Consider the following 17566-nt stretch of genomic DNA (forward strand, 5'->3'; position numbering starts at 1 on the left):
GGTAAGGAGATCCCCCAGCCCCAACAGTGTATTAGTGGCCCTGCATTTTAGAAATGGCAATTTTCTTTTTTTTACTTGGATTACTCTGGTAGAGAATGCTTGTAGGAATCTTCTATACTAAAAAACTGATGCCTTTATTAATCCTTCAGTACTGACTGCTGAGCTGTGTGATCTATACACTATTAGTGACCAGCAGCCACCAACTGTAAAATACCTCTTCACTATATATTATCTATGTCAGCAGCAAAGCCTTTTGATGGCTTTACCAGACATGGTAGAGGAAGCAAAGCAAGTGAAGGGTTCTGCCAGACCTGGAGGCAGTGGCAAAGCAGACTGGGTGCTGCACTGGTGAGAAAGTACAAAGGGAAAACATTTCCTGGAAGTGATGCTGTGCTATCAGCCTGATGACCGCCCCCTCGCTCAGAATGTTCAGGGAAAGGGGAACAGGGTGCTTAGGACCCCTTGCTCTACCCGACCTCATCCTCACAGTTTAAAATGGATTCCAGGGAGGCAACCATGTTATTATGCTGCATTTAAAATGACAAAGCCTTGTGATACTAAAAAAGCGTACATTTATACATATAAGTTTTTTGTGAGCCAGAACCTGCTTCCTCAGTTTTATAAAGTTCCATATTAGGCTGGTACATATTTATACCCATAATTACAAACACAAGGCTTTCAAGCACACTACCAATTCTCTCTCTCTCTCTCTCTCAATATGAGACTTCATGTACTTCCTAGAATTTCTTACTGGAAGTGACTCCACCATAACGTTTCTGATAATTTCTAGAGCTAAAACAACACTCCACCCCTCCCTACCCCCCCACCCCAAAAATAAAGGGGGGAATAAAACTTTAACCAAGAACAAACCATGCAACCCAAGAGGTTAGAAAAGGAAGAAAAGCTTTTTATGGAAAAATATCAAGAACAGTTCCCCAAAACCTAACATTATATAAAACTAGAAATATAGCCCATTGCAGATTGAAATGCAATGGGCGCTAGCAGTGAGAGTGGGTATGGGGGGGGACTACCTGCAGTCTTTCGACGGGTCTTGCGGCGGCCGCGAGCGGGTGGCGAGCGGGCGGCGAGCGGCTGCATGTGTCCCTGGAGTCCTGGGGTTGCGGCGGCGGAGTCCTACACTTGATCTTAGGCAAAAGGCCGAGAAGCGGCGGCGGAGTCCTGTTTCTTGGAGCAGTCCTGGGGTTGCGGCGGCGTCAGGCTGACGCAGCGAGAGGCGCAAAGGCCCGGAGCAACTGCGCATGGCTTGCGGTTCCTGGGGCTGGGAATCAGAGGGAACAATCGGTAGGCGCTTCGCGCCTGCCGATTGGTCCCTCCGATTGTCTGTCATGAGCCAATCCCTCCGATTGTCTGTCATCTGGACCCTTCCTCATCCTGGACACATCCCGCCCCAGAACCCCTTATGGTTTTATTTAGTCCGTGGCGCTCGTAGCGCCACGGGCGGTTTACAGATAATAATTAATGTAATTCCTAGAGCGACACATTGCAGCTTCTGTGGTAGTGCTAGGAATTGCCAAAAACTCTGTGGTTTTATAATAGTTTCCAGCAATCCTGAGCTGCCCTTTGTCAATTACAGAAATAATTTCTAGTTGACTAGCAGGCGGGCATTATTGGCCAAGCAAGACACAACTCCGGTGTAGGTTTAAACATGGTCACATCTTTTTATTTAAAAACAATTCCCCTCAAAGAAGGGATAGCAGGGCACAAGAAGAGCCACCCCTGCAGCTGTCCAGCTGTCTGAGCATGCAAAGGCCCAGTGGTGCCTTGGGTCCTGCCACTCCCAGCCAGGATGGCAGGCCCTTGCCACCTGATTCCTTTCCTTGGGAATTGCCTTATTTGAGGGCAGGAGGGTGGCCACCTCATTCTGCAGCCCCATTATGTCACTGACATCTCAAAAGCTTGTTTCAACTATTTGCTTCCGTTCTTCCCCAGTATCTACAGAAGCAACTTGTTTGTTTGTTTATTTATTTAGTATGCTGCCTTCACATGTGGTGGATCTACTACATCACCATACTATGTGTACTGAGAAGAATTAGAAAAGTGTACAGTCTGAGGGGGTAAACAGCCTCTCTTTTCCCACTTGCAGGTAGCAGATCTTTATACTATCTCTAGGTAGGGAATGGAGATCTTAGGGTTTCCAGCGCAGAGACATGCAAATAGCCATCTGACACTGCAGCATCACTTTTAATGTGAACCTGGAAATGATATCATTGCATCAGCTTAATGCTCTAGGATTCCTCCAAAATAATATAGTTTTCCCATAACATTTTGGGAGTCCTAGAGCTTCACCCCAACCAAATGATGTCTGGATTATCAGCAGAACTGGTAGCCAGGTATACACAATAGAATCCCAGGGGCATAAATTCTGAACTGAATCCCTTGTGGTTAATTGATACTATATATGGACTTGAACTTAAACGTCCAATGGACAAGATTCATTCCTCTGGAGAGTAATTTCACATACTCAGCAGATGCCGATGTTTCTTGCAGTCTTTCCTGTGGAAAGTATACATAAGCTGTAGTCTTCTCTGAGTAAACAGTTGAGCAAACAGATTTTCCCCAGACAAAAGACTGAGTGTTCATTTCTTTCAGGGACAAATCTATATTTATTCCCACACTTCTGCAAAGTAATTCTGCTTCTTGAAAATATGACAGGTCTGTCCAAAGGCGGGTCATTGCTTGATTCCATGGCGTGAAGAATCACTTATGTAACCGTTTGAAGGTTCATTCTGACTTTCTACGTAGTTCAAATCAATTTGTGACTTGTGTTTGGTATCCATTTTGCATGCTCTGTTTGTTCCAGTCCACTGCTTTGTTTTCCTTCCAAAACTTGTATTCTTGTGTGGTTTAGCTCCACAGTTCAGCAGAATTAAATTGCCTTTTCCAAGTAACTCCGAGCTCTGAAGTAGCCTTTCTCTTAGCCTTGCTTGATTTTTATTTAGTTAGCGTTGCCATCCAGTTGCAGCCTACTTAAGGCAACCCCATAGAGTTTTCAGGCTAAGAGACTTTCAGAAGTGGTTTGCCATTGCCTGCCTGCCTATGCATAGTCGCTCTGGAACTCCTTGGCAATCTCCCATCCAAATACAAAACAGGGCTTAGCCTCTAAAATGTGATGAGACTGGGCTAGTCTGGCTATGCAGGTCAGGGTGAATTACCATTTAATCTTCAATAACGGATATGCAAGCCCTCCGCGATGTTTAATAAGTTTTAACAGTTTTTGTTCTATTGTTTTTAAAGTGTTCTTTCTCTTCTGTTTCAAAGTTTTCATTTAATTTGCAGGTACAATGTAGTGAGATATTTTTATTGATTGAAATACTACATGCTGCTTTTTCTCCAGATGTTGAAGGCAGTTTACAGCTACAAACTCCACATTCAAGCAGGACAATAAAATCAATACCTGTAGCCTCAACAACATAGGAAGAAGTCCTAGATAGCCAAAATGCACGACCCCTCTGATAAGTTATCCATCAGGAATCAGTGCTCAACAGGCATGTGCGGAAGCATAGAGAACTACATCCTCCCCTTCCAGGTTCTTTCACATCCCGGGCATATCAGTGGATGACTAGGACAGGCAGTCATTATTGTAGACATTTTTTTAACAGGGTGGATTTCTTTTTTGCTCTTCTTACTATCTAGAAAATGGATAAAAAGTTGTCCGTCCCAAAGAAATTTTTTGTTCAGAATTTTCCAAATGCACAGTATTCTTAGTACAGGAAGTGCGACTGTACTGCCACATCAGGTTCGTTCTCTCTCTGTCTCTGTCTCTGTCTCTGTCTCTCTCTCTCTCTCTCTCTTTCTCTCTCACACACACACACACAGAATTGGTCTTTATTAGGAAAGCCCATTTTTAATGTCTCCATTTCATTACTCATAAATGGTTTTCCCCCATATTTTTACAGAACATTGCAAAAATCAAAGTGATTCCCTTAACCCATTATCTTCAATACAGTGTTATCTCCCAGTTCTGAATGGAGGTGCTGTCATACTATTACCTGTGAAAATAAGGCAAGATAATGAAGTAAAACAAACTCATTTGAAATCACTGCAGCATGGAATGACTAAGACCTCACTGGTGACACTTCATTGGCCACGCTTGGCATATCATCAAGGGTGGAAGACAAAGTACTAGCTTGTTAAACTCATTTTGATGATGCTTAAATGGAAGAAGGTTCTAAGCATTGCTAGATAATAAACACATTTGCCGTGTTAATCACACTAATCCGAGCAAGAATACCAGAGACAGATGCAATATCTGAAGAAAAAGAAATCTGACCATGACCAAACCTGTGTTGAAATGGATTGGCTAAGGTTAATCTAGTCAAGATGGATCACATAAATATATTTGTTTTTATAGGGGGAAATTTTCAAATGTGGGGTGGGTACGGAGTTAGATAAAATCAAAGTTTTTTCTCCTAATAGTTAAGGTGCTGTGTCATGTCAGGCTTTGAATGTTAGTATGAATAACAGTTGCAGTGTGTTCTATGCCATCCCAACATGCTTTACAACTTGAAACAGATATTTTAAAAAAGCTATATTTGGGGAATTTACACATACTGCTGAAAGGAAGCCATACGATCAAATAAAATGTCTTACTTTGAGAGAATGGCAGTAATGCACAGGTAGGACAATTTCATTTTCATGTTTCTGTCATTTGATACTCATATGAGAATTTAGGTAGACTGCAGAGTGGACCTGAATTAAACTGTGTTTCCTGTTGTCAAAATGACATAACGTGAGGGTTAGCAGCAAGCTAGCCCTTAACACTAGGATGGCACATTGCTGACCTGAACTCAAAAAATTACTTCTCTTTAATAATAATTAAAAAAAAAAAACTGGTACCAGTAACAAGCAATCAAGAATTCTCACCCTCCCTATACTCAGCCTGGGTTTCCAACCTCTGGACTGGATCTCCCACTATTGCACTTCACCAGGAGAAAATGGCCACCTTGGAAGGTGGACTCTATGGCAGCGGACCCCACTGAAGTTCCTCCTCTCCTCAAATTCCACCCTTCTCAGGCTCCACCTGCAAAACCTCCCAGTATTTGCCAACCTGGAATTGACAACCCTACTCCAATTTCTTTTAGTTATTTACTTGCCAATACATTGCAGTTATATTACTACGGAACATTTGATTTTTCCAAGTTTATTATCAGTGTGAATCCCCCCAAATGGTCTACTGCTAGCCTTAACATTTAGCCATAGTTAAAGAAAATGAGCCACAAGTATGGCTTGTTGCTAGTCTTAACCTATATGTTAAAAGCGCTCCTTTCTATACTCATGTAGAGAATCATGTTTCAAAAATAAAGAGCGGCCGCGGCTTGACAGAAGCCGCAGTTGACGGGGCTGATGGGCGGGCCCAGGAAGACGCGATGGGCGGGCCCAGGAAGACGCGATGGGCGGGCCCAGGAAGACGCTCGCCAAGCCGAGCGTCATCGCAGAAGGAATTGCGGCAGCGGCAGGGAGGGGCCAGGCGCTTTATAAGCGCCACGCGGCCGGTGATCGCCCTCTCTGCTGCTGCTGTAGCCGGAGGACGGACCCCTCCCTCCCTCCCTTTGTTTATGTTGGATCTTGGTCACAGCGGCGGGATAGAGGGCACGAGGTAGAGTATATGGCACAGGGACCAGTTTGCGCACTGGAACCTGAGGTGGGGGTCTCCTTAAGAGATCGGCGGATACTGAGCGCAGCCTTACCCGGCTGGGGAGGACAGGGGCTCGGTGCCAAGAGGTGGGAATGGTTGCATGTGGTGGACGCCCAGCAGCCATGGCTCACCTCTTCCCTGGGGAGGGGTTCAAGGGGCAAGGGATCCTTCCTTCCGGCTGGGAGGAAGGGGGACCCAGGGTGCCCCTTGAGCCCATGTCAGCAGTCGGACGACTGCGCGGGAATACTTCATATCTCGTGCCAGGCCAACCCCCAAGGTTGTTGTGTTAATAAAGCTGTGGCCCGTTCATGCCAAAAGCCGACTCGAGTCTTCATTGGCCGGATACATCATGCCAGTCAACTTCAGGAACCGGTGATGTGGAAACATCAGCAGATGGACTAAGGAGAAGCAGGTCTCCCATTAGCTGAACTTGTAGAATTCCTATTTGTGTGTGTATGTGTGTGTGTGTGTGTGGGGGGCTTCTCCAGTTAACTCTCTGATATCCCATTATCTTTGCACCTCACCAGGATGCCACCTCAGGGTCACCTAGAATCTCACCTCACCTGGGATACCTACAGGAACTTGTCATGGGAACTGCCTTGAGATTAATATTGCAATCCTAAAAAGAGTTATAGCCTTCAAAGTCCACAATGGATTTAGGTATGACTTTGTTTAGGATGGTAGTGAAAACATGCTAAGCCTGTAGCTGAAGCGAGTTGTGAAAAAGAGGAGGAGAAGTGGTTAAATAAACAAGCATTTATTTTGTGCAATAAATATCTGAAACAACTGATGTAAAGGGCTCAGTCTTATGCCTCTATGTGCCAAGAAACTCCTTCTTGGCAAGCCAGTCAAACTTTTTTTTCACATAACTTTTTGTTATATCCTAACAAATCAGCCCAGCAACACCAGCTGTTATTCAGTAACAACTTTACTGCATTATGTCATTCCTGGGCAGGACAAGAAAAATTGCAATGCAGTCTTGAGGGCTGCTGTGGTGGTGCCAGGCAGCTTCAGGTCCCTCCTGGTGGCTAGCATCCCTAATGCCACCCCTGACAGTGGCATGCAAGCACAGCCAATCACTGCTCATTGATCTGACCACTGCCCCTAGATGCTGGTCATATTCCACTTACAGAGAACCCAAGTAACAGGGGAGGGGAGGGAAGACCAAGCAATAGGTCAACATAGGCACATGGTCTGAGCAATAAGGGGAGGGCACCGGTGTGATTGATACAAGGCCCACCTCTTCTGCAGAATAGGCCTTCCTGCAAAGGTGCTACACAAAGGCAATCATCACTGAGCCTCTCATGACAATGTTAAAAAATAAAAGGCAAGAAAGACATGCACAGCCCCTGCTTCCAAGACAAGCATCCTAACCACTGGGACAGGAGACAGATTCAAAGAAGATATGGTATCAGTCATTCCATTGCAGCTCTAACCACCACTAGCCATGTGGGGCCAGGCAGAGACAATTGCACTGACAGGTGAAGTCTAGGGCTTCTGGTTCAGTCCCCACATGGGGAAGAGGGAAGAGGCAGAATTGGTGTTTTCCCTCACAAACCACAGACAGGACAGTCAATGGGCCATCGTGGAGACCTCCCTATTTAGATGGGCTACTACTGCACAATCCATCTATGCTGAAATGACAATAGGTCTCTTGTGTTCACCCTGAGTCCCCAGCTCATGACTTGTTAGATGCCAGCAATGTTGCTTTGGAGTGCGAGACCCAGACACCACTGCCCCTTTGTACCAGAGCAGCCATACACTCAGATCACCGACCAGCACATTCTCCATATGAGCTTCAAACAGCTGCCAGAAGGCTGTGTGTGTGTGGGAAGGAGGCATTCCTGCCCACCTATCACAGGCTGCACTTCCAGGTGGACTCCCCTGGGACTATGTCCGATTGCCTGACTTGGAGCAAGGTACAATGAGAAAACGGCTAAAATACATTTCAGCAGTGATGAATGTAAAGTTCTGTAAAATGTAAGAAAAATCAAATGTATCATTATAGGATGGGGGAGGCTTTATTATTTATTTATTATATTTATATATACCGCCCTCCCCGGGGGGTCAGGCAGTAGTATCTGCGAAAAGGATCTGGAGGTCTTAGTAGACCATATACTGAAGATGCATCAGCAGTGTGACTCGGTGGCTAAAAAGGCAAATGAGATTTGGGGCTGTATCAAAAGAAGTATAGTGTTCAGATTGCACAAGTTGATGGTACCACTTTACTCTGCTCTGGTTAGATTTCACTTAGAATACTGTGATCAGTTTTGGGCAACACCATTGAAAAAGAATATAGATAAACTGGGGCATGTTCAGAGGAGGGCATGGAGAGAAGATGTGATATGATGGCCATCTTCAAGTACTTGAAGGGCTGTCACATAGATGATGGAACAGAATTGTTTTCTGTTTTCTGTTGCCCTAGAGGGTTAGATCAGAACCAATGGGTTGAAATTAATTCAAGAGAATCTTTTGCTAACATCCAGAAGAAGTTCCTAACAGTTAGAGCAATTCCTCAATGGAACAGTCTTCCTCAGGAGGTAGTGGGATTTCCTTCTTTGGAAATTTTTTAAGTAGAGGCTAGATAGCCATCTGACAGAAATGCTCATTCTTTGAATTCAGACAGATTTTGAGTGGGTGCGCAGAAGGGATTGTATGAGTGCTTGGCTCTTGTGGCCGTTTCGTACATGCCCTGGGAAACTTCCTCCAGGCCAGACTGACCAGAGATTCTGGTTTTTTGGAGGATGGAGGATCATCTGGGCATGGAACTGGGGTCACTGTGGGTGGGCAGGTAGTTGTGAATTTCCTGCATTCTGCAGGGGGTTGGACTAGATGACCTAGGACAGGAGTAGTCAAACTGCGGCCCTCGAGATGTCCATGGACTATAACTCCCATGAGCCCCTGCCAACATTTTGGGGTAGTTTAGGGAGCTGATTCTGCCCTTTACTTGGCTTAAGTTGATTAATTCTGGGTCTGTGCCTTACCGGGACACATTGCCACTGGTCAAGCACCTTATTGGCTTGTTGTTAATGAAAAAAAAATTACATCTCAACATTGGTTCTTATCCCTTTCCCTGCTGGGGCAACAGTATCAAGACCATCCTGGTTGCTGAGAAGACAGGCAGATCCTGCCAAGTCACCAAGAAAGAAACAAAACAAGAAAAGTTCACACAGGCTGACTTGCCACGAACTTCAGTTTGCAAACCAGGATCTGTTCAAAAACTGTCATGAACTTTAGTTCATGAGTCAGTTCATGCTCATCCTAACCATATCTGCCAGCAACAACCTAGTAGACTGCATCTCCATGCTTTTTTGAAAGTAAAATCCAATTGATTGCAGTGCAAGTTACTTCAATGTAATTATTTTAGGTACTATGAATGAAACCCATGATCCATCAGCTGGAAACCATTCAAAATAATCAGTACTTTCAAACTAATTAAACAGACTTTGGCAGTGATTAAGAAAATTATGTACTTCTCGGCAAGCCAGTACTTACAAATATTGTTAGTATTCTATGTGGAATATGAGTGAAAGAAGTTTCATATGCTCATAGCCCATAATGGGTGTTCTGCTCAAGTGCCTCATACAATTAAACTATATTGATGTGGAGAGCAATATCTTCTCATAGGCTAATTTCCACATTTGTCTTGTATTATCTTTTAAAAAGTGAATCTGTTCTAGCCACGCCTAATGAGATAACTGCCTTGCTGCATACATTCTGCAAGTACTCCCAGTAGCAAACAAAGCCTTTTTAAAAAAAATTAAAATGAGAGGTTTATTAACTCTGAAGATGTTTTTAATGAGCTTATCTGTATTGTAAGCTGATATTGCAGAGAATTGGGGTTGGAACAGAGATTGTATTTTCTTGTTTCCATTTGGCATAATTTAGATAATTTAGACAAGGTATTTCTTCCAGCACTCAAGTAATGTGTATAGTATGTCAGAAAAATGATCATCCAGAAAAGCCCTCTGTCAAGAACAAATATTTTTCAGAGCAAAATGCTAAAGCCATTACTAAAGCTGTGAGAAACAAGTTTTCCAAAACATAGAAAGTTGATTTTTTGAAAGATCACATTTTTGCAAGGATTGTTCCAGACTAAACAAAGCTATTAAATAGCCAAAAGTTAAGGATAATGTTGAATTTCTTATCCATACTGTTTTAATTCAGTGGACACCTCTGGATGATGCTTTTTGTGATCATTTATTTATATGGTTTATTTATAGTTACATTTATTGACTGCCACTCCCGGACCCTGCTGGCTCATGACGGGTGACAAAAAATTATAAAACCATATAAAATACAATACAAAAAATACAATCCTATAACCATAGGCAAACCCCCATCTAAAACCTCCCTCCCTTCCTACCTACACCTGACCATGGCACACATAGCTCCACAATGTCATCTTGGGGGGGGGGACTCCTGCCCAAATAGCCAACACATTGGACCTATATAGAGCTTATACATGGAGAGACTGGATCTTCCTAGCCTGACCTCAACCAAATGCCTGCTGGAAGAGCTCCATCTTGCAGGCCCTGCAGAATTGTGTAGGTCCTCAGTTCTTCTGAGAGCTCATTCCACCAGGTTGGGGCCAAGACTGAATAGGCCCTGACCCTGGTTGTGGCCAGGCATGCCTCCCGGGGACTGGGGACAATCAATAGATTCAAACCCGCAGAGCATAGGGCTCTAAGTAGGGCATAAGGAGATAATTGGTCCTGCAGGTAAGTGGGACCCAGGCCTTAAAGGTAAAATGGCCTTAAAGGTAAAAACTCAAACCTTAAATTGATTCGGAAGCTAACTGGTAAACAATGCAGCTGCCTCAGCACAGGCTAGATGTGGGCCCTCCAAGTTGACCACATTTTTGACCAATTGCAATTTCCAGGTCAGAGATAAGGGAAGGCCAGCATAGAGCAAGTTACAGAAGTCTAGTCTAGAAGTGCATGGATCACAGTGGCCAGATGTTCTGGGGACAAGTAGGGCACTAGTAGCCACACTTGGCAGAGATGATAAAATGTCACTTGGACTACCCACATTATCTGAACCTCCGTAGATAAAGTGGCATCAAAGATCACCCCCAAATTCCTGGTGGAAGGTACAGCCGTTAGCTGCACCTCATCTAGCAAGAGTAAGCGTGTTTCCTGATCCTGCCCCTGTACACCCAGCCACAGGAGCTCCAAACTTGGAGGGTTTGAGTTTCAGGTGATTCTGCCTGAGCCATTCAGACACTTCTTCCAAACATCTGGGAAGTGTTTCCGGGGGGGGGGGTCTGACCGGCTGTCCATCAGGAGATAGGGCTGGGTGTCATCCACATACTGGTGACATCCCAGCCCAAAGCTCTGAACTAGCTGGTCCAGAGGGTGCATATAGATGTTGAATAATATGTGAGAAAGTATTAAGCCCTGTGGTACCCTGCAAGAAAGCAAAAATGGATATGATAACTCCAACTGCCACTTGTGTCAGGTTCTGGAGGAAGGAGACCAGCTACTGTATGGCTGTCCCCCTAATCCCCATCCCGGTGAGGCAGTGTGCTAACAACTCATGGTCGACCACATCAAATGCAGCTGACAGTTCTAAAGACATGAGGATAGCCGAACTGCCCTGATCCAGCTGGTGCCAAAGATCATCCATCAAGGAGACCAGTACTACCTCTACCCCACAGCCAGGATGGAAACCCAAATGGTATGGGTCAGGAACCAAAGCTTCCTCCAAGAATGCCAGAAGCTGGTCTGCAGTGGCCCTTTCAACTATCTTGCCCAGAAATGCTAAATGCGAGACTGGGCAGTATCTAGTGTATAGGGTTGGGCGCTTCAGCAACTTGTCCATGTAGGTTAAAGAGCCACCTGAAGCATCTGAAACATCATATCACAGAGCTTCCAGTTTGCAGTCAGTATCAGTTGTAGCAGAATGGCCATCTCAGTGCAACAAGACTTTATCCATAAAGAAGCTTGCTAATTCCTCGCAGCCCAAATCCAATTTACTACTATTCTGGCATCCTTCCTCAAGGGCAGTAAGAGTCTGAACTACTACTACAATTGTTCTGGTAAGACCTTGTGGATGTGAATTTAGTGGCTTAAAAATTGCTTTTCACCACCTTCACCACCTTCTCATACGCCATTATAAGGATTTGGTTGGATGTTCTTGCTGCTTCATCGCAAGTTTTCCACCACACTTACTCTAGCCATCTTACCTCCCTCTCACAAAGCCCCTGGGTATACCATAGAACCAAATTGAGGCAAGGGTGAAGAGGGCGCTGAGGAGCGATCTTGTCAATGGTGGCCATAAGGCGGGACTGCCAGCCCCCTACCAAAGCCACCATTGAGTCACCGGAGGGAATCGGTTCCCACAGAGCATTCAGGAATCCTTTGTGCTCCATAAGTCTCTGCAGGCAGACTAAAATACACCCATTTCCCAAACGGGGAGGGGATGGCACCCTCAGCTGGTAGTCTGACCATGGGATGATGTTACTTGCCACCGGATCCACCTCTACTCCTGCACCAAAGATAAGATCAAGGGTATGGCCAGTCTGATGGGTGAGACCGGCAACAAATTGTGAGAACCTCAGTGTCACCATGGCCAGCACCAGGTCCAGGCCAAATCCAGATTTAAAAGTCTGCCAGGCCCGCATCTCCATCAGAACGGCCATGGGGACAGTTTCCCTCCCTCCCACCCTTTGGAACAATGTTAACATTTTGTATCAGTTGTTTGATGCGTTATACAGTTTGTTTTGTCACAGCTTCGGTTTAGGTTACAGGGGAGAGCCTGTTGAGAGGGAGTCTGGTTTGCATACTGGACTCCCTGGCGGATTGGGGAACCTCAATAAGAGGTTGGTTAACAGCAAGTATGGCTGACCCGGCTGGGAGGCCAAAGACTTGCTGACCAAGCAGCTGAAGGGAAGCCAAACAAGGTGGCCGCCCCGTTGGCCCTCCTTTAAAAGGCCTCTTTCCCAGGTTAAAAGATTCCTTTGAGGCAAGGGACCCGCTCTCCCGGCTGGGAATGCTGCAGGTTCCAGGGCACCTCACAGAACTTGAAGAACATCTGGATGGCTCTTGGTCAGGCTTTCTTTCCCCTTTGTGCCTTGCCAACCCTCCACGGGGTGGTGGGCTGCTTGTAGCAATAAAAGCTGTGGCCTTATTCATGCCATATGCATTGAGTTGTGTCTCATTCAGCCTTGAGGGCTATCCTGCAAGTCAACAGGCAGCCAAAATCTGAGTTTGTTCTTTTTGTTCCATTTTCTTGATTCCTCATTCTGAATTTCCTCACAAAATGTGTGCAGTTTAAACATTTATGCATCAAGAAATAAGTTGTGTACATGATAACATATATAAGTAGCCAGAATTATAAACTGTGCAAAATATAGTGCATAAAATATTTATCACAGCCATTCAATATCATAAGAGAAAACTGGAGATCCAAAACGTAAGGCACAATATAAAATGAATATAAAAAGAAATGAAATAAGGAACATTTGGCCATCCCTACCTACAATGTTTCACTGGAGAGTGACTGGATATAAATAGGGTGATTAAAATGTGGAATTCACTACCAGAGGATGTAATAATGGCCACAGGCATAAACAGATTTAAAAGGATATTAGAAAGGTTCATAGAAGAGAGGTCTATCTGTGGCTATTAGTCAAGGTGACTAAAAGTAACCTCCACATTGAGAAGCAGTGTCCTTTGAAATACCAGTGCCAGGAGGCAACATCAGGAGAAGGCCTCTTCTTTAATGCCCTGTTAATTGGCCCTCCAGGGCAACTGGATGGCCACTGTGTGAGAAAGGGTTCCGGAGTAAATGGACTACTCATCGTATCGAGCAGAGCTTATCTTACATTCTTATGCTAGGGCTTATGTTGCTCAGAATAGGTTGGTGCAGAACAATGGTCTTCAATCTTTTCAAATCCAGTACTCATCTTTAATGCTCAAGTGGAAGCACTTTTGAACTGCAACAATGTGACAGGAAGTCATGTAACATCAGGGTCACATGAAAGGAAAAGGAGGAGCCGGAGTTGTGAGCTAATAACTAGAGGGGTAAAGCACTGTCTGTTCAGTGCACTTGGAGCTTAGGGGGATCATCTGCTGTGACTGGAGGGGTATGGTTGCCTGGCTGGGAGAAAACTAAGGGAGATTTGTGTCAGGAAGGGAGGGTCTCTGAATCTGCTGAAGAGAAATGCTCTCCAGTGTTGAATTATTTAACTAGACTTTTCTGCTGCTCCTCTCAATGGCAATGCTAAGAAAGGTAGGAACAATAGCTCTCTTGCTATATACACCTACATATTTGCAGCAGGATTCTTCAAAAAAACACCAGGAAGTTGTGGGATCTTGCCAACCTAAATGGTGCAACATCAGCCTGAAGATCACAACCTGTGAGCTGAAGATCACTACTGCTGAAGAGGAATGTTTAGGAGAAGAAGCTTGTTTATGCAGGAGCAAAGCTCCTGATGAAATTCCATCTTCTGTGTAACAGGAAAGTTACCTTCTTCTTCACCCTGTCCTTCTTGCTTTCTGCATATCATTCTTTTTTATTGTTAGGGCATAGAATTGGACATGTTTTCCAGATTAGAGTAAAGTAAGGGATGTACAGAAACTGGCCTATGCCATATGCTAAATGTCCAGAAGATCTTCGGGGGCAAAGCCAGTCATGAAAAACAAAGGAAAGCAACATATGTATAAATGGACAGAAAGACTTAAATAAACCCTAGCTTCAAAAAACAAAACAAGCAATAGCATAATATGCCCATCAAAAATCAGGATCAGGATAAAAATCCATTCTGGATTAATAATAGATGAGAGTTTGGGGCGGGGGGAGATATGGGGAAAGCCAGATGAATAAAACAATATAGGCTCTTGTTATAATCTTGCCTCCATTTGGTTCAATGAATTTTGAAACAGTTTTTGGCCATGGGCAGTGTCAGTAAATCAAATGGCAGAATGATTTAGTACCAATAGCAAGCAAGAACTTACTCCCAGGGTATTGTTAACAGATGCAAGATGCTGCAACTAAGCAGATTTGCAACTGGTCAAGTCTGGATAGGAGACTTGGGAACATTATATATGCTGCCTTCCATGAAAGAAGAAAGGCAAAGAATAAACCTAATAAGTCATTTATAATGTAAGTTCTGGGTTGAGGAAGAAAGTCAAAGTTTAGTGTTTCACAGATTTCTTCTTCACTGCTAATTCAACATAATTCCTTCATTGAAGCCAATTATAATATTGTACATTTCCTTGTCATCTGATATACTCCCAGTGTCCTCACCTTTCATCACAAGCTGCTGTCCAAATCTGAAGTGACCGAGGAAGAACCCATGGTGATAATTTGTTGATGAAGAACTAAGGCTCATGAGAGTACTTCCCCGTGTTCCATGGGAGAAAATAAATGGGCTCTGGTCAACATCCTCCTGAGGAAAGGGAAATTCTGCTCCCCTCCACTCACTCACATGCAAGTGATATTCTTGAGAACTTCACTTTATTGGGTGTAAATGGCTTTTCACTATTCCTATGAAGGCTGCCCCTGTGAGCACAATTATGAATGGAAAAAGATACCATGATTCTTGTATGCCACATATGCAACACAGCTGGAGAAAATGTCTGCTTTGGAGGGTAGTGTCTATGGCAGAGGTAGTCAACCTGTGGTCCTCCAGATGTTCATGGACTACAATTCCCATGAGCCCCTGCCAGCGTTTGCTACCCCTGGTCTATGCTACCCCAGGTTGACTACCCCAGCGTTTGCTACCCCAGGTTGACTACCCCTGGTCTATGGTATTCCACTCTGCCGAGATCCATCCAATCCACAAGCTTGCTATACTCCAGGCTCCATGCCCAAATCTTCAGGAATTTCTCAAGCCAGAGTTGGCAGCTATAAGGTTTGCCCTGGAGGGTTTCTTCTGTGTACTGAACTGTGGGAAGCTGATGATGTGTGTGATTTGCACAGGCTCAGGTCTTCAACCCACGTCAATTAGCTATGAATGCCTACGTTGCAAACCAGATATCAGTGCCCCATGTGGATATTCTGCTATTCTGCACTAGTTACAGCACACTTTAAATGGGACACTAATCTCATACAGATTTGACTGGCAAAGCTCTTTGCCTCACCAGTGTCATGTTTAAATTGGGCCTGGAGGGAAGCCATGGGAGAAGTATGACTTACAAAGAGAGGCACTGTACCTTCCCCAAAGACTTTTGCAGTGTATCAGCATGTCTCTTTGCTCTGTTGATCATAATGAAAGATCATTTGCCAGTGATAATGTAATGTACGATATCTCCCATTCAAAGTTCCCAGCCTCCCTTGTGTGAAGATTTAGGTTTTCATAAAGCTGAATGTAAAACCATAAAATATAAACATAAACCACATTTAAATTTTCACAAAACACAGGCAGCTTGCTTTGCATGATTTTTAGAGTTACTGAGCACATCTATCATAAGAGGATTGGGACGAAGGTTCTGCATTTAGTCAGTGGGGTGTTATATAGTGCAGGTAATAATGGAAAAAACTGCAAAAAAGAAAAGAAAAGGGAATGCATAGTTTGCACAGGAAGTCAGTTCCCTCGAAATTAATGAGTCTTGCAGGTGTACAAGTTGGCATAAGATTTCAGGCTCAATTAGCAAGAATGAAGTGGACTATTTGTTTGCTGGAATACAGTGGGCAGAGCCCTCCATCTGCACTTTCTTACATTAGGAATGCAAGAATACAAATAACAGACATCTGTGATGTGGGCACCTGCACATTTCTAAGCTCCCCCCCCCCTTTCCTTTGGTTCAGATCACCTTTGTGACTTTGGCAGAGGAGAGAGCATTAGCTATCTCTTAAAATAACTTCCTGGGAAAGTAGTTAACCTCCAATCTGCCACCTCACCATTCACAGTTGTGTGCCAGCGCTGTTTCCTTCCACTCACAGTTCAAACCTACCCCATTACCTGCCTAATAAAGTGGGAGACAAGATAATCACCAATGTCATTATGGTAGCCAGCTTGCGCCTCTCTGTAAATACACCACCACTCGTCATCCTGGGGTTTGTGCTATCAAGTGAGATAGAAATATCACCCTGAGTTTGATGCTGCCACTTAATCTATTATGCTTTGATGAGCAGAAAGTCTTTTTCTAACGCAACCTTTTGTCTCCTCCTTCCTTGTACCTCCATAGCTACAAGGTTCTGCTTGCTTTTTTTGCAGCTGTTTTGCCAAAGGTTGATGTTTAAGCAGGGTTTTCAGTCTGGTCCCCAGCTGGTGCAAATAATAGCAACAGCATGGTAGACATCTGTGTTAATCCCAGATTGTACGTAAGATTTTGGTTTAGTTGTATAAATGCTGTACTTCCCCATTTTTTATGGACTGAATTAAGTTGTGATACTGACAGATTAAAATGTGGTTGATCTGATTGCTTTTTAGGCTTTGCTGAGCTGAAGTCATATTAGGTTTCCATGGGCAAGTCTCTACATCAGAAGGTTGTGGTGCATGCACATCTCTCTTTCTCCTCTCTCAGACCTATTCTGTACTGGCTGCACCATGCCAGGCTGCCACCAGGTATTTGGGCTGGGGCACGCTACCCCACCTCTTCCTGCGTGCAGATGGGGGTGCATTTTCCTTGCTGCATTCGGTCCGCCCTGGATTTGTGATTCTGAATGAGGTAGCCAGGGTCGCAAGACTCCACTGCACTACAGGGTGGCAGGCCCTAATTTTGCTTTTAAAGAATGGGGTATTGCATTACAGCACAATAACTCATTCTTAAAAAATAATTTAAAAAATGCCCCAGGCAGCTCTGCCACACTGTGCAGTGTGGCAAAGCCACTGGGACATTGTTTGTTCCTTCTTGAACACTGTAGTTGTGGCTGTGCATGGGGAGGAGTTGGGGCAGGATGGCCTGACTCTTCCCCAGTGTCCAGGCTTGACATAGGCTTTGTCTGCGCCTGGGGTGCAAA

At 44.4% G+C, this 17566-nt stretch overlaps 1 protein-coding gene across 1 annotated transcript in view; it reads left to right on the forward strand.

The window, feature by feature from the left end:
- The window catches only part of CNTNAP5 (contactin associated protein family member 5), a 463918-nt gene that overhangs the window by 175468 nt on the left and 270884 nt on the right, over window positions 1-17566 (forward strand). The window lies entirely within an intron of this gene.

The sequence above is a fragment of the Paroedura picta genome, chromosome 2 (assembly GCF_049243985.1).
Source record: "Paroedura picta isolate Pp20150507F chromosome 2, Ppicta_v3.0, whole genome shotgun sequence".
Classification (NCBI taxonomy): Eukaryota; Metazoa; Chordata; class Lepidosauria; order Squamata; family Gekkonidae; genus Paroedura; species Paroedura picta.